The sequence below is a fragment of the Sus scrofa genome, chromosome 3 (genome assembly GCF_054392235.1).
Source record: "Sus scrofa isolate SSC_HxYL_T2T_F1_AM1 chromosome 3, Sscrofa_HxYL_maternal_Yorkshire_Landrace_v2.0, whole genome shotgun sequence".
NCBI lineage: Eukaryota > Metazoa > Chordata > Mammalia > Artiodactyla > Suidae > Sus > Sus scrofa.
The window spans coordinates 16514352-16534961 of NC_139385.1; the positions used below are offsets into that span (position 1 = coordinate 16514352).

The 20610-nt window shown below is 47.9% G+C and overlaps 1 long non-coding RNA gene across 1 annotated transcript; it reads right to left on the reverse strand.

Moving 5' to 3' along the window:
* Positions 1–4211: 4211 nt before the first annotated feature.
* Positions 4212–9664, reverse strand: LOC146404431 (uncharacterized). The gene is made up of 2 exons (XR_014840387.1): positions 7691–9664; positions 4212–5472 (listed from the first exon to the last, which is right to left on the reverse strand). It is a non-coding gene; the product is annotated as an uncharacterized LOC146404431 (long non-coding RNA).
* Between the last annotated feature and the right edge of the window lie 10946 nt (positions 9665–20610).

Consider the following 20610-nt stretch of genomic DNA (forward strand, 5'->3'; position numbering starts at 1 on the left):
TGCCGGGCATCACGGAGCCTTAGGTGTCTTGGTGGACCCGATGGGCTTGATTAACCTGGTCAATCCCCGTCTATCACCCTTCCTCCTGGGGTCCTTCCTGCTCACACACTCCCCTTGCGTAAGCCCATCGGGTACCACTACAGGGTACCCCCGAGGGGGATGGTGTAGTTGGTGGTAAAGTCAGTTATCCGGCTAGCCTGTGATGCCAGGCACCAGGTGGGCTTCCTGCATCCCCTAGAGTGATGTGCAAGCAAATTCCCAGCCACCAGTCTGAGGGAGGACCACAGCCAGGGGGTGCCAGAGGGGCCTGCCCGTGTCACGGTTAAGGGAGGGACGGTCACCGGAGGCCAGGCCTGGCCCACGGTAAGTATTCAATAACAGGGAACCTGCAGAGATGCAGAGACCTCTTCTACACAAATCTCATCACAATCCTGATGATAAAATACACGTCAGACATTTCTTAACAACAAAGATGAATAAGTTCAACCCAAAGAGGAAAGAATAACTCCCCCTCCCAAGTGATTCTGGGAGCAATGAAAAGACTCCCAGTGAAAAAAACCAACACTCCAGCAGTGGGGACACGACACACACCACTTTTCCCAAAAGGCTCAAAGCTGTGGATCATAGACAGAATCTTCTAGAGTCATGGTTCTCAACGTGTGGTTCCTGGCCATTATCATCATTATTGTCAAACTCCTTAAAAAGTAAAATTTCAGAGAGTTCTCTGGGTGGCCTGGCCGACTGTCACGGCTGTGGCTCAGGTTCGATCCCTGACCCGGGAACTTCCCCACGCCATGGGCTGGCCCCTCCGCCGCCCCCACCCCCCAAAAAGCACTCTGGTGCATCTCCATTCCATTTCACAGCCAATCAAAACTCCTTGCCATGGCTTAAAAAAAAAAAAAAAAAATTTTTCAGTCCCCACAGACACCTACTAAATCACAAGCTGGGTGGGGCCCAGCAATTTGTTTCAGCAAGTCCTTCGGGTGATCCTGATGTGTGTGTTCAGGTTTGAGAATCACGAATCTTTAGAATCTTATTACACCAAGTTGTAACAACAACAACAAAATCCAATAAGAATAATAACACTAAGAGGATTATATATCATGACCAAGTGAGATATTCCCCTAGAATGCAAGAATGGGTCAACATATAAAAATCAGTGTAATGTACCACATTCACAGAATGAAGAGGAAAGAAAATCACATGAGTATCTCAATTGAGGCAGAAAAAGCATTTGTTAAAATTCAGTACGCTTTCATGATACAAAATATTCAACAGGGGTTCCCATCGTGGCACAGTGGAGACGAATCCAACTAGGAACCATGAGGTTGCGGGTTCGATTCCTGGCCTCGCTCAGTGGGTTAGGGATCTGGCGTTGCTGTGAGCTGTGGTGTAGGTCAAAGACGCAGCTGGGGTCTGGCATTGCTGTGGCTGTGGCGTAGGCCGGCAGCAACAGCTCTGATTAGACTCTTAGCCTGGGAACTTCCATATGCCGCGGGTGTGGCCCTAAAAGGACAAAAGACAAAAAAAAAAAAAAAAAGAAAAGAAAAATCACAATTAAAACAAATGACCTGGGAGTTCCCATCCGTGGCTCAGCGGAAACGAATCTATGAGGGCACAGGTTTGATCCCTGGCCTTGCTCAGTGGGTTAAGGATCCAGCACTGCCATGAGCTGTGGTATAGGTTGCAGATGCAGCTCAGATCTCAAGTTGCTGTGGCTGTGGTGTAGGCCGGCAGCTACAGCTCCGATTGGAGCCCTAGCCTGGGAACTCCTATATGCCGTGGGTGTGGCCCTAAAAAGACAAAACAAAAATAAAAACAAAAAACCAACCTGATTCAAAAATGGACAGAGGAGTTGAGTAGACATTTCTATAAAGATAAACGGATGGGCAATAAGCACATGAACAGATGCTCAACATCATTAATCAATAGTGAAATGCAAACCAAAACTAGATGGCTACTACCAAAAAACAGAAAACAGGAGTTCCTGCTCTGGTGCATTGGAAACAAATCTGGCTAGTATCCGTGAGGATGCAGGTTAGATCCCTGGCCTTGCTCAGTGGGCCGGGGATCCAGCGCTGCCATGAGCTGTGGTATAGGTCACAGACTCAGCTTGGATCCTGGGTTGCCGTGGCTGTGATGTAGTCTGGTGGCTGTGATACAGGCCAGCAGCTGTAGCTCCAATTGGACCCCTAGCCTGGGAACTTCCATATGCCATGGGTGAGGGCCTTAAAAAAGTAAAAAACAAAACAAAACAGAAAACAACAAGTGTTGGCAAGGATGTGGAGAAATCAGCGCTTGTGCACCGCTTATGGGAAAGTGTAAGAACACCATTCCTTGGATTTAGAACCCATCCGAATCCACTGCAACCTTATTTTAACTGTCACATCTGCAAAAAAAACCTCTATTTCCAAATATGGTCACTGTTATGGGTTAAATTGTGTCACCCAAAAAAGGGATTTGATGGGAAAAAAAAATCAATGAAACAAAAAGTGGGTTCTTTGAAAAGATCAACAATATTGACAAAGTTTTTGCTAGACTGTTCAGGCTGCTCTAACAAAATACCATGGCTTATAAACAACAGACACTCATCCCTCACAGCTCTAGACACTGGAAGTCTAAGATGAAGGTACCACCAATGCAAGGTGAGGGGCCTCTTCTGGGTTGCAGACATCTCATTATATCATCCATCACATGCATAAGGAGCCAGGGATCTCTCTGGAGCCTTTTTTATAAGGGTACAAATACCATTCACATGAGAGCTTTGCCCTCAGGACCTACGCACCTTCCAAAGTCCCCACCTCCTAATACCATTACATTCAGCATTAGGATTTAACAGATTAGTTCTGCATGGACATAAACATTCAGAGCACAGCATTGTCTTACAAAGAGAAAAAAGAAAGCTGCAAATAACTAAACTCGGAAATGAAAATGGAGGAGTTCCTGTCGTGGCATGGCAGAAACAAATCTGACTAGTGTCTACAAGGATGTGGGTTCGATCCTGGCCCTGCTCAGTGGGTTAAGGATCCGGTGTTGCTGTGAGCTGTGATGTAGGTCACAGACACAGCTTGGATCTGGTGTTGCTGTGGCAGCTCTGATTTGACCCCTAGCCTGGGAACTTCCATATGCCGAAGGGGTGACCCTAAAAAGACAAAAAAAAAAAAAAAAAGTGAAAATGAGGATGGTAACTACCAAGCTTATTGAGATAAAAAGGGTTATAAGAGAATACTCTGAATGACTGCACACCAATAAATTACGTAACCTAGAAGAAATGGACAAATTCCTTGAAACACACAAATTACCTAAACTTACTCAAGAAGAAATAGAAAGTCTCAGCATACCCATAACAAGTAAAGAGATTCAATCAGCAATCAAAAACCTCCCAACAAGAAAAGTCCTGGACCAGATGGCTTCCTAGGTGAATTCTACCAAACATTTAAAGAAGAATGAACACTAATGGTTCTCAAACTCGTCCCAAAAATGGAAGGAGGAAGGAGCACTTCCCAACTCATCCTATGAGTCCAGTCAAAGCCAGATAAAGACATCACCAAAAAATGAGATTACAGACCAATTTCCCTTACAAACATAGATGCAAAAATCCTCCACAAAATATTAGCAAATTGAGGAGTTCCCCGTGGCGGGCGAGCAGTGGAAACGAATCCAACTAGGAGCCATGAGGTTGTGGGTTTGATCCCTGGCCTCACTCAGTGGGTTAAGGATCCGGCATTGCTGTGAGCTGTGGTGTAAGTCACAGACGTGGCTCATATCAAACATTGCTGTGGCTGTGGCATAAGCCGGCAGCTGTAGCTCCAATTCGACCCCTAGCCTGGGAACCTCCATGTGCCGAGGGTGGGACCCTAAAAAGCAAATATATATATATATATATATTTGCATACAATATATTTGCATGTAATATATATGCAAATTGAATTCAATACCCTATCTAAAGAATTATTCACCATGACCTAGTGGGATTTATCCCAGGCATTCAAGGGTGGTTCAACTAAGAATGTCAATCAATGTAATGCATCACATTAGCAGAACGAAGGAAACAAAACCGCATGATTTTTTTTTTCTTTTTTTGGCCATATGGAACTTCCCAGGCAAGGGATTCAATCTGAGCTGCACCTGCAACCTATGCCACAGCTGCAGCAATGCCAGATCCTTAACCTGATGCACCACAGTGGGAATTCTTCAAAACCACATGATTATTTCAACTGGGGTAGAAGAGGCATTTTACAAAATCCACCATCATTCTATGATTAAAAACTCCTAGAAAAGTAGGAATAAAGAGACTATTTCTCAACGTGATAAAGGGTATTTATGAAAAACCCACAGCTAATATCATACTCAAAGAGAGAAAGCTTTCCCCTTAAATTCAGGAACATGACAAGGATGCCTGCTTTTATTGCTGCCGTTAAACACTGTACTTTAGGTTCTAGCCAGAGCAAATACTGCTGACCCTTGAGTAATGAGGGGTTAGGGACACCAGCCCTCTGAGCAGTCAGAAACCCACACACAACTTTACAGCTGGCCCCTCATATCCGACCTTCTGAATCTGCTTGTTGCCATTGTATCTCTTTTTTGTGTTTTTCCCCTCTTGCCCTGGTGCTACAAGCCAGGTCTCCCTTTGGCACTGGGCCTTTGTTTCTGTCTCCCCTCTACTCCAGCTCAGGTGGAACAACTCCTTGCCCCCACCCTGGCTCCCTTGAGATTGTAGAATTTGGATTCTGAGGTTTCCAGAGCCATCCTCCTCCTTAGAGCATCTACTTAACCCGATGAGTTGGCAATGCAACAGGTGCTCACATGCAGGTCTTGTCCCAGAGTCATAGGATGCCCGCCCAATATTTGAGACAAAGGCTTGTCAGTTTGGCTGGGTAAAGGGATTCTGGTGGGAGCAGGGACCTGGCTGACCTTCCGAAGAGGGGGAGTCAGAGGGAGCGGATCAGTTTGATGAGTTCCTTTCTCAGGGTCAGGAGCCGAACCTGTATGATATCCCAGAGCTAAAACCTCTGATTCTGATGATTCCAGTCCAAAGCAAATTTGCAGTGTAAATTCATTGAACTTAAAAACATTCAGAGGCAAAAGATCACATGTTACGTAATGTACAGAAAACATCCAGACTAGCCAAATCTATGGAGACAAAAAAATCGACTAGTGGTGGTTTAGGGCTGGGTGGGAGGGAGAGAAGGGTACAGAGTTTCTTTCTGAGATGACAACAGTGTTCTAAAATGGATTATAATGATGGCCACCCATATCCGTGAATATACGAAAAGCCACTGAATGGCACACTTTAAATGGATGAACTATATACATGTGCGTTATATCTCGAAAAAGCTTTTTTTTTTTTCTGAAAAAACTCTTTAAAAAAATAAATCTTGGAGTTCCCGTCGTGGCGAAGCAGAAACGAATCTGACTAGGAACTATGAGGTAGCGGGTTCAATCCCCAGCCTTGCTCAGTGGGTTAAGGATCTGGCGTTGCCACGAGCTGTGGTGTAGGTGGCAGACGCAGCTCAGATCTGGCGTTGCTGTGGCGGGGGCGTAGGCTGGCAGCTGTAGCTCCGATTAGACCCCTAGCCTGGGGAACCTCCATATGCCATGGGTGTGGCCCTAAAAAGCAATAAATAAATAAATAAATAAATAAACCTTAAGATGCTCTTTGATATGAAATAATCAATCAGGACCTACTATATAGCACAGAGAACTATACTCAATATCTTGTAATAACCTACGTGAGAAAATAATCTGAAAAATAATCGCCATGCTGTACACCTGAAAGGAACACAACATTGTAATTCCAGACTGTACCTCAATAAAAAAATTGGTATGGAAAGATTAGATTGATGTGAAGGAATGTATGTGAGTTTATATAGAGAATAACAAACTCTAGTTTGCATTTCTGTCCAAAAAAAAAAAAGAAAGAGAGAAAGAAAAACGTGCTCTCTTTGCTGAATCCAATAGGAGAATGTAGACTGTTTTCAGCAACGTGAACATCAGCATTCCATAAAATGTCCCTGTCACTCGGGCAGTTGCTGTGAGGGGCCCTGGAGGAATCCTGCAGAGGAACGGCATTGGTATGGAGCTCAGTCTCCTTGGAAAGAACAGAAAGGGGCTCTGGATTGACAAACAGCAGAGAAAAAAACCAGCTCCAGTTCATGCTGACCATAGTCAAGCAGAGACGTGATCAAGGGTGTTCCACGGGCTTCCATACAGGAGTGTGTCTGTGTGTGCTCACTTCCCCAACCGTGTCTGTATTCAGGAGAACAGGTCTCTTGAAATCTGAAGTTTCTTGGATGAAAAATCTGCAGGGTTCATACAAGGCCAGGCATTGCTTATGCAGTATCTCAAGACCGGAGAGTGATCTGCATTGACCCTGCATCAAATTCAGCTGCTCTGACTCAGCAAGCCATAGGTAAAAACAAGGAAATCAGAAAAAATTGGGATGTTATCCATATCTCTGAGAAATCAGCAGTCTGAGGAGTAAGACCTAAGAGACGCCTCGCTATGGAAAGAAGATACCAAATGATCCCCAAGACTAATTTGTGGTATCTTTAAAATGCACTGAAATTTGTCTATTGGAAAAAAAAAAAAGGGAACTCTCACATGTGTGCTCTGATCAGCTGAGTGTCCTTGTGACGAGCTTATGATGCTCAAGCTTTTGTGTCCCTCACGTCTTTGCAAGGACATTTTGCATTGATGCACCCCGCCACCAGGGGGAGCTTATTCTATTATTCTCTGTCCGGGACATCAGAAACTGTCAAGAATCCCTTAGCAGAGTGCCTGCTCCTGGAGGCTGCTGTTACTATTGCCATCACGTGGTAGGAACCCAGTGGGCACCCCCCACACACACAGTCTCCCCCACCGGGTCGCCAAGTGATCCTCTGTACGCTCTCCCCTCGGACTGAGGTCCCCTATCACTGTGGTTATGAAAGGGGTCACCATGTGGCTCAGGCCAAGCAGCCAGGCCTTCAGTTCAGGGCCCTGACTATAAATGTGGTGACAGCTGCTATCCCAGGAGGAAGTTCTGTCCCAGTGAGGAAACAAAAGAGCTGACATCTGAGCCAAGCTTAGAAAAATAACCCAGGAACTATGCGGCCTCCAAGACAAGCCTGGGAAGGTTGTTTCTGGGGCCAAGGAGCAAGGAGACCAGTAGAAAGGCACTGTGGGGTGGAGGAGATGCAGAGAAAAGTCGCTCAGGACAGATTTACAGCCAAACAGCATCGTGACCCATGCTTCAAATATATAATAAAGACGAGTACAACACAAAAAAGAGAAAAGACCCAGAAAGTTGCAGGCGAGATAAAAGTAAGGGAGACCTCTTTGTGAACCGTACATAAGCAGAGGTGGTAAAGAGGAGACACGTAGGCTGGGCAGCTTCCGAGGGGTGGCTGGGAGGAAGAACGCCCTGTGTACAGACCCCGAGTGGAAAGTAGCATAAAGTCTTTTCTTTCCTTTTTTTGTCTTTTTGTCTTTTCTAGGGCTGCACCTGCGAGGCATATGGAGGTTCCCAGGCTAGGGGTCCAACCGGAGCTGTAGCCGCTGGCCTACACCAGAGCCACAGCAACTGGGGGTCCGAGCTGTGTCTGCAACCTACACCACAGCTCACGGCAACACCGGATCCTTAACCCACTGAGCGAGGCCAGGGATCGAACCTGCAACCTCCTGGTTCCTAGTCGGAGTCGTTAACCACTGAGCCATGACGGGAACTCCCGTAATGTCTCTTCTATCAAAGGAAGTCTTTTGGTTACTCCATTTTGCTCCGGTTTTGGCTGAAACGCCTTCCTGCGACCCCCCCTCCTCTTTCCCTCTTCTCCCAGTAACAGTTCGTTTCAAATTAGCCCACTGAGAAGAATGTGCACCCTGACCTGACCCATGGGAAGGGGACAGGGACATCACCTGCGTTAGGAATAAACTGGGGAGGGTCCTTGGTTCAGCGCGCGTGCTTTTTGAGTGTCCGCGTCCTTCTGCAGAAGTAAAGAGCCTTGTCGAGATCTCCCCGTGTTCATGTGTCTCATTTGCGACACTGACCATCCGAGTCATGTCCCCAACACCGGGCAGAATGCTCGGCCACAGCAAAGCGCCACGCACCGACCCCCTGGCCCAGCAGCTCCATCCCTAGGACCCACCTGGGGAAAACCTCACCTGTGAGCACAAGGTCAGAAGGCCTGTGAGCAATGTGCTGATGGGAAAGTGAAAAATGGGAACAACCTCAACAGGAAAAGGGCGAAATCACCAGGGGAGCCTCCACACCACAGGACATGCTCCAGCCATGCGAGAAGATGGACCAGGGCGCGTGTGTCTGCATGGCCAGATCTGGCCAAGGCGCGTGCCTGCTGTGTGTGTAGGGGGGGAGTCGGATCCTCTCCCAGGAAGGGCACTGATGGCAGGGCTTTGTTATTCAGCCAACCACAGACGTTCTGGAAAGGAAATGGATGCAGTCACCTCAGATCGTGAGAAGTATCAGGGACAAATCAGAGAGAGGAAGAAGGTGTTGATTTATATCAGGTGTCTTGGAGCCAACCTGTTTCTGACCCTCATTCTTCTGGCTTAGAATTCTCTTCTGCAGCCTTCCTTTCCATAAGGTGGGTTTTGAGGTTCTAGGACCTTTCTTTTCTAATGGAAAGCGGGTATGGTGTCTTGAGAATGTTGCAAGAGAAAAGGAATCTCAGGAATTTCCTCTTTCCACAGAGGGTAGACACCATTCCACGTCATAAAATTGCTTCAAAGACTCTTATCTGAACAAAGTGTGGAAGTGAGAATATTTCTGCAAGTTCTGCCCAGAATTGAAACGTGTTCTGTTTTTCTGTTACTGAAAACTGTCCTTGGGAATGAGATACTGACCCAGGCAATCACAAGGAGAATCTCAAAAACATGGAGAATGGGAGAAACTAGACACAAAAAAGCATCCTGTACCATTTTATTTATGCGAAACTCTAGAAAAGCCAAATTGAATCTATGATGACACGATGTAGATCAGTAGTTACTTGGGGCCAGGGATGGGGCAAGATAGACTGACAGGGTCAGGAGGGAACTGCCTGGAATAGTGGAAAACCTCCCCCCCTCTCTCTTCATATACATATGCCACACCCACAGCATATGGCAGTTTCTGGGCCTCGGATTGAATTCAAGCCACAGCTGCAGCAATGCTGGATCCTTAACCCGCTGTGCCGGGCTGAGTATCAAACCCACACCTCCACAGTGACCTGAGCCACTGCAGTTGGATCCTTAACCCTTGATGCCACAGTGGAAACTCCCTATACATTTTTAATTTTTATTTATTTATTTGTTTATTTGTTTGTTGGCTGCACCTGCAGCCTGCAGAAGTTCTTGGGCCAGGGAGGGAACTCGCACCAGAACAGTGACCCAAGCCACAGCAGTAACAATTGCTGGACCCTTTAACCACTAGGCCACCAGGAAACTCCAAAAGGTCTATATTCTGACAGGTATTTGCCAAAGCCTTGTCACACTATACACTTAGAATGTGAGCATTTCATTATTTGTAAATTATGCCTCAAGGGAATTTGTTTTAAACTGTATATTAAAAAAAAGTCCTTGGAGTTCCACGGACTGTTGCGCTACTGTGGTCTGTGTCACTGCTATGGCTCAGGTTTGATCCCTGGCCTGGGACCTTCCACATGCCTTGGGCATGGCCAAAAAAAAAAAAGCCCTTGAAGGTATTTCTACAAGATAGGATAGAGTCTTTTAGGACACTCAACTTTAGAGATTGTTTTTACATCTTGTAAAAATAACCTTTAACTTCTGAAATATTTGTTATTCTGATTGGTTGTTATACTTGATAATCGTTTTGCTGGTATTGACATTAAAATAGCAATTAAAATATCAAATGACATCTCTGTATTCCTAAAAGAAACACACACACACACACTCTGTAAGGATGAAAATTGGCAGTTCCCTTTTCTCTATATATGTATGAATATATAATAAAAGCTATGACTCTGGCAATTCCTTGTTCAACTATGAGTTTGAGGAGTTCCTGTTATGGTTCAGTGGTTAAGAGAGTTCAGTCAGTGAGGATGGGGGTTCAATCCTTGGCCTCAATCAGTGGGTTAAGGATCCGGCATTGCCGTGAGCTGTGGTGTAGGTCTCAGATGCGGCTCAGATCCCAAGTTGCTGTGGCTGTGGCATAGGCCAGCAGCTACAGCTCCGATTGGACCCCTAGACTAGGAACCTCCATGTGCCAAGGGTGCAGCCCTAAAAGACAAAAAGATGAAAAAAAAAGTCTTTGAGGAGCTCCTGTCATGGCTCAGCAGAAACGAATCTGACTAGTAGCCATGAGGACGCAGGTTCAATCTCTGGCCTTGATCAGTGGGTTAAGGATCCGGCTGTGAGCTGTGGTGTGGCTCACAGACACAGCTCAAATTTGGCGTTGCAGTGGCTGTGGCACAGGCTGGCAGCCGTAGCTCCGATTGGACCCCTAACCTGGGAACTTCCATATGCATGGGTGCGGCCCTACAAAGACAAAAAAAAGAAAAAAGAAAAGAAAGTCTTTGAGAGGCAGTGTAGCAGAATGACTAAGAGCATAAATCTCTAAGCAGGTTCAAATTCTACCTCTGCCCCTTACTCGATGTTTCTGTGCCTCAGTCACTGCATTTGTAACACGGAAATAATAACTGTACCTATTCACAGGGTTGTTGTGAGAAGTGAATGAGTTAATACAAGTAAAACACCCAGATGAGTACCTGGCTCACAGTATATCAGTCAGGAGAGGCAAATTGTGCTATAGTAACAAACAGCCCCACAATCTCAGTTATTTGAAACCATGAAAATGTATTTCTAACCTATGCCCAACATCCATCACAGGTTGGAAGGGGGGCATGAATCATCCTAACTCACTCAGGACTCAATTTAGGCAGGAATTGGGATGTGGCAGGTCAGACGCTGGCTCTTACAATTTCTGCTCTCTCAATTTCATTTGACAAAAACAGTCACGTGGTCACACCTAGCTTCAAAGGGGCAAGGACCACGTGGTTAGGAAAGAGGAGGACCGGGAGGGATCGGGAGCTTGGGCTTATCAGATACAACTTAGAATAGATTTGCAAGGAGATCCTGCTGAGTAGCATTGGGAACTATGTCTAGATACTCATGTTGCAACAGAACAAAGGGTGGGGAAAAAAATGTATACATGTAAGGATAACTTGATCCCCTTGCTGTACAGTGGGAAAAAAAGAAAAAAAGAGGAGGACCAGAAATGCTTGGTGAACAGCACTATTAACTACAGTGGTTAACTACTAAATTGAATTTTATTTTATTTTTTTGGTCTTTTTGCCTTTTCTATGGCCGCTCCTGCGGCATATGGAGATTCCCAGGCTAGGGGTTGAATCAGAGCTGTAGCCGCCTGCCTACACCACAGCTCACAGCATTGCCGGATCCTTAACCCACTGAGCAAGACCAGGGATCAAACCCACAACCTCATGGTTCTTAGTCGGATTCCTAAACCACTGAGCCACGATGGGAAATCCTAAATTTAAAGTGGGTAGAGGGGAACTCAATGAGGAGGTGACGTCTGAGCCAAGGCCCGAGTCACAAAGAAGGAGAAACTATGAGAGCACTGTGTTCAAAGTCCCCAAAGCAGGAATGGGCCTGAAGCATCTGAGGAACAGAAAAATGGTTCAATGTTTGGGAAATGGTGAGTAAGAGTGAGAGCAGACAGGGATGGGGCACACAGCTCTTGAGGGCCGTGGAACGGTGTCTGAATTTTACTCCAAAGTGTACTGGGAGGCCCCTGGGGGGTTTTAACCAGATAACATGGTATAATTTTTCTAAAGACCCTTCACTCCTCTTGCTCTGGTGGGATGGGCAGACATGGAGGAGGGGAAGGCAGTTAAGAGGCAACAGTCCAGATGAGAGAGGGCTGTGGTCTGGACCAGTGCAGGAGCAACAGAGGTGGAAAGGGGTAGAGAGAGTCAAGATAAATCCTGGAAGTAGAGCTGAGGGTTTGGATGTGCAGGGTTAGAGAAAGGAAGGAAGAAAGAATGACTCCTCGGTTTCTGGCCTGAGATGCTGAGTGGTTCTCTCTCTTTTTTGGGGGGGGTTTAGGGCCACACCCGAGGCATGTGGAAATTCCCAGGCTAGGGGTTGAATTGGAGCTGCAGCTGCCGGCCTACACCACGGCCACAGCAATGCCAGATCTAAGCCACGTCTGCAACCTACACCACAGCTTAAGGCAATACCAGATCTTTAACCCACTGAGCAAGGCCAGGGATCGAACCTGCATCCTCATGGATACTAGTCAGATTTGTTTCCGCTGAACCACAAAGGGAACTCCCCGTGTGGTTCCTGTTCCTGAGATGTAGATTTCTCCCAGAGTAGAAACTGGGCAGTAGTAGAGTTTTCTAAATCAAGAGTTATGATTTGTCCATGTTAATTCTGACGTGCTTTTGATACTTAAGGGTTGATATCAGGTAGTACTACTTCAATATGTGAATTTAGAAACTTGTGGAGTGGATAAGGCTGGAGATATAAACTTGGAGATTGTATTAGCAACCGAAAACCACAAAACACTTATTTATCTCATAGTTTCTGTTTTTCTTTTTTTGTTTGTTTGTTTTGCTTTTCAGGGCCGCATCCATGGCATATGGAGGTTCCCAGGCTAGGGGTCCAATCAGAGTTGTAGCTGCTGGCTTACACCACAACCCCAGCAATGCAGCAACAGAGCCAAGTCTGCAACCTACACCATAGCTCACGGCAATGCCAGATCCTTAACCCCCTGAGCAAGGCCAGGGATGGAACCTGTGTCCTCATATCTCATAGTTTCTGTGGGTTGGGGATTTGGGAGTGGCTTAGCTGGGTAATTGTGGTTTGGGGTTGCTCATAAAGTGGGGGTCAGGATGTCAGCTGGGGCTGAAGTCAACTGAAGGCTTGCCTGGGGCTCACCCACACACATGGCTGCTGGCAGGAGGCCTCAGTTTCCCAACCTATGCCACCCCCCAGGCGGCTTGGATGTCCTTAGGACATGGCAGCTTGCTTCACCCAGAGCAAGCCATCTGAGAGACAGCAAGAGGCAGAAATCACACTTGACCTTGTCTTGGAAGCAACATAATATCACTTCTGCCAACTTCTCATCATTTCTTTCTTTCTTTCTTTCTTTTTTTTTTAAATCCTTTTGCCTTTTCTAGGGATGCTCCCGCAGCATACGGAGGTTCCCAGGCTAGGGGTCTAATCTGAGCTGTAGCCACCTGCCTATGCCACAGCCACAGCAATGCGGGATCCGAGCCTCATCTGCAACCTACACCACAGCTCACGGCAATGCTGGATCCTTAACCCACCGAGCAAGGCCAGGGATCGAACCTGCAACCTCATGGTTCGTAATCAGATTCGTTAACCACTGCGCCACGACGGGAACTCCTCTTCATTTCACACAGATGAGCCCTGATATGATGTGGGGGGAGATTATACAAGGACCTGAATCTCGGGAGATTCCACCAGCATACAAATAGTATATGAAGCCATGGGAACGGATGAGATAACTGGGTGGGGAGAGGATACAGACAGAGAACCCTGAGATACTGCACGCACGTAAAGATCAGACAAAATAGAGGGAGCCAGCAAAGGAGGCAGAGAAGTGACCAGTGGCGTTGGAGGAAAACGAAGAGCAGGAAGCTTCATGGGAACGTAGGCGAATGTTGACCTCAACGACCGAGGGAAAGGTCACTGAGAGTGAGATGAGTGCAAAGGAGTGTGGATCCAACAATCGGAAGGGACGATCGTGCCAAGAGCAGTTTCATGGAGTGTTCAGCCTGACTGGAGCAGGGTGAGAGTAAACAGAATGGGAGAATCTGGCGACACTGGGCACAGGAAATTCTTCTGATAAATTTTGCTGTGGAGGGGAACGTGGATCGGAGAACATTTTCTATGATGGGAGATCCTAGAATGCGTTTGAATCCTCCCCAGCCGTGATTCAGTAGCAGGGCAGAAACTGTCGATGCCAGAGGAGGGGTCACTGTGAGAGGTCCTTGCCAGACGGGAGTTTTGTCACTGTTTTGACACTGTTTCTTGTCACCACTTTGCTGACAATTTTGCATACCCTTTTGTTTGGAACCACCAAACCTTCCAGAACAAGATGCATCAACTATGCTAAGATGTGGGCTAAGACTGGGGTGTGAGTTCACAAAAATACAACTCCTGTTTAAGGTACTGGCACAGGTTTGTATCCTACAAACAGGGAAATGGTCACGAATTCTATTTTATGCAAATCTTATTAAAAAGAAACAAGATTGAGAACTATGTCTAGATACTCATGTTGCAACAGAAGAAAGGGTGGGGGAAAAATTGTAATTGCAATGTATACATGTAAGGATAACCTGACCCCCTTGCTGTACAGTGGGAAAAAAAAAAAAAAAAAAAGAAACAAGGTGTATGTGTGTGTGTACCCACATACATACCCACGGCATATGAAATTTCCCAGGCTAGGGGTCAAATTGGAGCTATAGCTGCTGGCAAACGCCACAGCCACAGTAACATGGGATCTGAGCTGGGTCTGTGATCTACACCACAGCTCACAGCAGCGCTGGATCCCTGACCCACTGATCGAGGCCAGGGATCAAACCTGCATCCTCATGGAAACTAGTTGGATTTGTTTCCACCGCGCCATAGTGGGAACTCCAGCATATTCCCAATTCTTAAGGAATGTTCCTGCATTATGACTAGGCAGCAACAAGAATGTAATTGTTGCTTACAATTGTGCTGATCTTTAACTTCTGGCCTCGCTTCTCCTCTGCTGCCCATACATTTCCAGCGACAGCACAGCAAATGTCCGTCTCCGGCCCTGCACCTGGGTATCACGGTATCAGGTAAGGGGCTGGCGCAGTGGGTAGTAGGCACACTCCTGGAAGCCTCCTTACGCTGGACCCACTAGCAATAACTTTGTACGAGGAAGTGACTCAACCGTATATATTTTTTTCTTTCTAAGGCCGCACCTGCGGCATATGGAAGTTCCCGGGCTAGGGGTTGAATCGGAGCTACAGCTAGTGGCCCACACTGCAGCCACAGCAATGCCAGATCCGAGCCACTTCTGCGACCTACACTGCAGCTTGTGGCCATGCTGGATCTTTAACCCACTGACCCAGGCCAGGGACTGAACTCACGTCCTCATGGATACTAGTCAGGTTCTTAACCCACTGAGCCACAACAGGAACTCCTCAACCATATTTTTACATCTCACTAAATCCAAACTTAAGCTCAACTTCCCCTTAGCCAGATCCCAAAAATGCTAGAGTCCATTCCAGTGTTGTCAGACATGAAGACAGAAGGAAAATCGGAGAGCAAAGAGAGAGCGGAAGTCCAAGTAAAATATCTCACTCTTTTGCAAATTTTACAGAAACAAATTGATGTGTTTTGTTTGTGTTTTGGCCATGTTCGAGGCTTGCAAAAGTTCCTGGGCCAGGGATAGAACCTGTGCCACAGCAGTGACAACACCGAGTCCTTAACTGCTAGGCCACCAGGGAACTCCTAAATTGATGTATTTTAAGTCAGGCTTGCCTCAAAGCCGAGCTTGGGACCAGGGCTTGGATGCTGGGAAGCAGGGCAAGTGAGACAGGGAGAGGGAAAGGCCAAGACAGGACTGGGTCACCGAAGTCCAGGCTGTAAGAAATGGGGCCTTGATGCCACCGGAGGTGCAGAGAAGCAGACAGAATGGCTTCTAGAATTTCTGGCCTCCGGGAAAGGAGGGGAGAGTATGTATCCCCTGGCTCCCTCTGCCTCTCACTTTTGGTCTGTGCTTGCAGCAGGGGGCCGAGTGGGTGCCTCTGGTTTCGAGGAGGCCTTTCAGCAGAAGGGGAGAGCCTGCAGTGTGTACACATTTTACTCCCAGGCCGCTGCCAGCTCAAGGGGCCAGAATTCTCATGGAGCTGTCCCCTCACAGCTGAGGCTGAAACCAGAGGCGAGCCAAGGGAGGTGACGCAGGGCCCCAAGGCATCTGCTTCATCCCACCCCTTTGGCCACTCTGCGTGTGGCCCACAGAAAGTCAGCTCTGGAATGGAACCTTCAACCTGGCTGCCGTCTGCAATCTGTAAAGAAGACTTCGTGTGAGAGAGTCAGGGGACTAAAACATGGACGACCGCCGCTGCGGTCCCCTCACTACGTCCATTCTCTCCTTCCTCCACCGCCCGATCTTGACGCCCTTCATTCTTGGCCATTTTCACTCATCTGGGTTGCCTGCTTGCTCTGAGCCCTTGGTTATCTCGCTCTGTCAGGCCATGGCTGCTACCACTGCCTGCTCACTCTTAACGCTGGCCATGGACGCTCCAAGAAGGGGCCCCGTAAGTCCCCTGTGCTGCAGACATGCTCCACTGACGGAATCTCAAGAAGACTGGGGTCAATTACCCTGGCGAGTGTAGAAACCCTTTCTTGGCCTGGCAGTCCCTGGCTGAGGAGCCCCAGAGCTGAGTTCACTGAATCTTTGATGTGGTCCTGGGGCCTCTGGTGGAGACTGGACTATGACAGAGGACAGGAGAGTCTGCATGGTCCTCGGGCTAGACGGTGAACGTCTACCGCTATCTTTCTCACATAATCGTGACCTGCTTTTGATTCTGCTTGTTGATGGGGACCGAAATGAACACATACATCACATCAGGAGCCACACAGCAAGTGCCCGAAGCTGTGGTGCTCTATTCCAGCAAAGATACAGCTTCTGAGCGTCAGCTACCAGTCGGTGAAGTTTATGGGGGCTGACCTTGACCCTAGTCCACACTGGGCCTATCCAGTGTGTGCAGGGGCTGTGGAGTGACCTGGGAAGGGCTGCAGGGGTGACCATCCATCACTCCAGCACACTCTGCCTTGGATGGTGGCAGCGCTCTGCAGGTCCACGGGGTGACGTGTGGCTGCTGGTTTACTATCTTCGCAGGTGAGAAGGGGCGGGGCTACCAGGGCTTCCACCTGACCTTCCTCAAAACGCCATCGAGGCAGCGCCAACATCCCACCTCGTTTCCAGTTAGCCACCGCTGTGGTCAAGATTTGAGGAACCTTCCCAGGGGTGCAGTAGGATTGACTCCAGACAGCTGTTCTGTAACGTTATATCCTGCGTCACGGACAAGAGGCCCCACCCCATGTCAATGAACCCTCCCTATCAAGCTTTGCGTTCCACCCTTTGGCCTGCGATGCTCAAGTCCACTCTTTCACGGGCTCCCTTCCTGTGGGTACATATTAGCCAGGTCCTGTGAGTCTTCCCTGTAAGAGCTGTTTCCTCAGAGCAGGGCCTCTGCTTCCCTGTTCCTCTTGGGCTGAGACCTGACCCAGCTACTGGCCTGGAGGCAAGAGGCGAGGAAGCTGGGCTCTAGAGGAGGTACCTTGTGAGGCAGCCTCCTCAGGTGACATCTTTATCTGCGGTTTCTGTCACGAGGAGGCTACTCTCAAGGGGGTCGGGCTTCTTTAACTGGCCCGATGATTCAGGTAAAGCGAGGGTTCGAGAGTTTTGGGTGCAACCACGCCAACATCCATATCCTAGAGCTCAGCTCCCCCTCCTGCCCTCTGAGAGCTCTGACTCCTGCAGCTCTGGCATCTCACGGTTAAATACTGGGTCCAGGTATCAGTACAGTCTTCTTACAACTGCAGGAGATGGACATCTCTTTAAACAGTGCCCGGGAGGCCCTCTGACTTTCCTCTGTGCCCTGGATTACTAGTTACTAAATATAGTTGGTTATTCTTTTTTTTTTTTTTTTCTTTTTAGGGCTGCACTAGCGGCATAGGGCAGTTCCCAGGCTAGGGGTCAAATCAGAGCCGCAGCCACTCGCCTACACCACGATCACAGCAACTTGGGATCTCAGCCACATCTGCAACCTATGCTGCAGCTTATGCCCGAATCCTCATGGATACTGGTTGGGTTCTTAACCCACTGAGCCACAACGGGAACTCCTGTCAGTCTTTTTCTTGAAGCTTCTTTGGGCACTTAGCAAAAGCACCTTACTTTACAATACTTATAATTAAATGACCCTTACTCACAATTCTTTTGAGTTAAATTGCCTGGCCTAGTGTTTCCCCTTTCAACTGTACTTTATCTTAATTCACACCAGGTAAGAGTCTTAGTAATTCTTTTCTTTTTTTAATTCTTAAAATTTTTTTATTTTTATTTTTTGGTTTTTAGGGACGTACTCATGGCACATGGAGGTTCCCAGGCTAGGGGTCTAATTGGAGCTACAGCTGCAGGCCTACGCCAGAGCCACAGCAACGCCAGATCTGAGCCATGTCTGTGACCTACACCACAGCTCACAGTAACGCCAGTTCCTTAACCCACTGAACAAGACCAGGGACCGAACCGGCAACCTCTTAGTTCCTAGTTGGATCTGTTTCCACTGCGCCACAACGGGAACTCCGAGTCTTAGTAATTCTAATGCCACAGCATCTTTGGAGCTATCACCCTCCACTTAACAAGAGTGACAGTGGGGCCCTTGTTGCTGAATGACCGGAAAAGTTGCGTAGTTCCAGAATTCCATGCTGAAGTTCCTGTTGTGGCTCAGTGGGCTTAAGAACCTGACAAGTATCCATGAGAATGTGGGTTCCGTCTCTGGCCTCACTCGGTGGGTTAGGGATCCGGCATTTGCCACAAGCTGTGATGTAGGCTGGCAGCTGCAGCTCCGATTCGACCCCTAGCCTGGGAACTGCAGGTGCAGCCCTAAAAAGAAAAACAAAAACTACAGACTTCCATTCGAAGGGTTGGCTTTCTAGAGCCACTTCCAGCTGGCTTCTCTGAAAAGCAGAGCTTCAGATGAAAGCCTATTACATGCAGGCCTTCCTCTGGGAAATGTTCCCAGGAGTATGGCCCCAGGAAGAGGGAGAGGAGAATGAAGTCAATGTCAAAGCACATGAACAAGGTCACACTTGGGCCAAACACAGGGTCTCCCAGAGTTGCCTTCCTAGAGGAGGAAAGGCTGAAACACTCATCCAAGGGCTCCCATCTCCCTCTGGATGACGGTGGCTCCAGGATGTTAACACCCATTTCACAACCACATCTCAACCCCAGGGAAGAAGCACAATTCAGCAATTTAGAGCCAGCAGCAGGTGAGCTTGAGCTTTCAGGAACTTGCTCAGAGGCAACTGCTTGAGCTTTCAGGAAACTCAGCTCTGGCTGAAATCAGAGGTGGCGGAAGGGGATGGGATCACAGGGCACCAGAGGCACCAACTACATCACGGGAATAGCTGCGAGCATCCCTCTTAGGGCTTTAGAAGTGGCTAGTGAGGGGCCCTAAAGCTTAAACTGTTGTTTTTCTTTTTTCCTTTTTTGGCCGCACCCGCCGAATATATAAGTTCCAGAGCCAGGGATCAAATCCAAGCTGCAGTTGCAAACTACCTAACCCACTGTCCCACAGCGGGAACTCCCCTAAAGCTTAAGCCTTTAGCTTCAGGGTTAATCTGCCTCTGCAGGGAACTCACGTTTGTCCTGGAGGAAACAGCTGCAGAGGCTGGCTCTCCACACAAGGGTCTGTCCTCCTTCCCTGGTCGCCCGATGCTTGGAGTTCCAGGGTTTCTCTCTCAGGCACATCCTGCCCCCTCCTCTGTCTGGCTCTCTGCAGTCCCGCGGGTAGGGTGGGAGGCAACTGGGATGTTGAATTTTAAGTAGGACAGGTTCAAAGGTCGATGGCCTCCTTGAGATAAACTAGAATGAGGATGGGAAAGCCTAGAGTTAGCAACCTGCAGACAGGAGGAAATGCCCCGGGAAGGGGTGCTTCTTCCAGGTCGAGGCGGAATCCGCCCCCCAGGACCATTTCAGACTGTCAAACGGTTCACTGGCGATTAAGGGGACAGGATCATCTGCCGGTGAATTCAGGCACATCCTCTGACAGACACTTAAAGGAAAGGTTCCGGAGTTGCCATCGGGGCTCAGTGGAAATGAATCTGACTAGGAGCCATGAGGACGCAGTTTCAATCCCCGGCCTCGCTCAGTGGGTTAAGGATCCCGCATTGCTGTGGCTATGGTGTGGGCCAGCAGTTACAGCTTCGATTCGATCCCTAGCCTGTGAACCTCCATATGCCACAGGTGCGGTCCTAAAAAGACTAAATAAATAAATTAAAATTTTAAAATAAAAAAATAAAGGAAAGGTTCAAAATAAAAGCAGGAACATTGTGGCTCAGTGGGTTAAGAACCCGACCTAGTGTCCATGAGGATGCAGGTTTGATCCCTGGCCTTGCTCAGTGGGTTAAGAATCTGGTGTTGCCACAAGTCATGGCATAGGCTGGCAGCTGCAGCTCCAATTTGACCCCTAGCCCAGAAACTTCTGCAGGGGCGGCCATAAAAAGGAAAAAGGAAAAATAAAAAAAAAAAAAAAGAAAGGAAGAAAAAGGAAAAATAAAAAAAGGAAGAAAAAGGAAAAATTAAAAAAAAGAAAAAAAAAAAAAAAAAAAAAGGCAGGAACTACTCAGTAACTTCCTCACGTCTGTTGGCTTGGTTTTCCCTTTCTCCTTCTGTAGACCCGTCCTTAGAATAAAGGTTGTGTGCCTACATTTGGAAGCAGCAAAGAGGGAGCGGGTTTCATTCCCAGATTAGGATTGGGGAGTGGGGAGGAGAAGATTCCCTCCCTCCAAGGGTGAGTGAGGAAGAGAAAGGGGGAGGCAGGGCTGGAGATGCTCCAGAGGAAAAGCTGTAGAGTGGTGGGGGCTCCA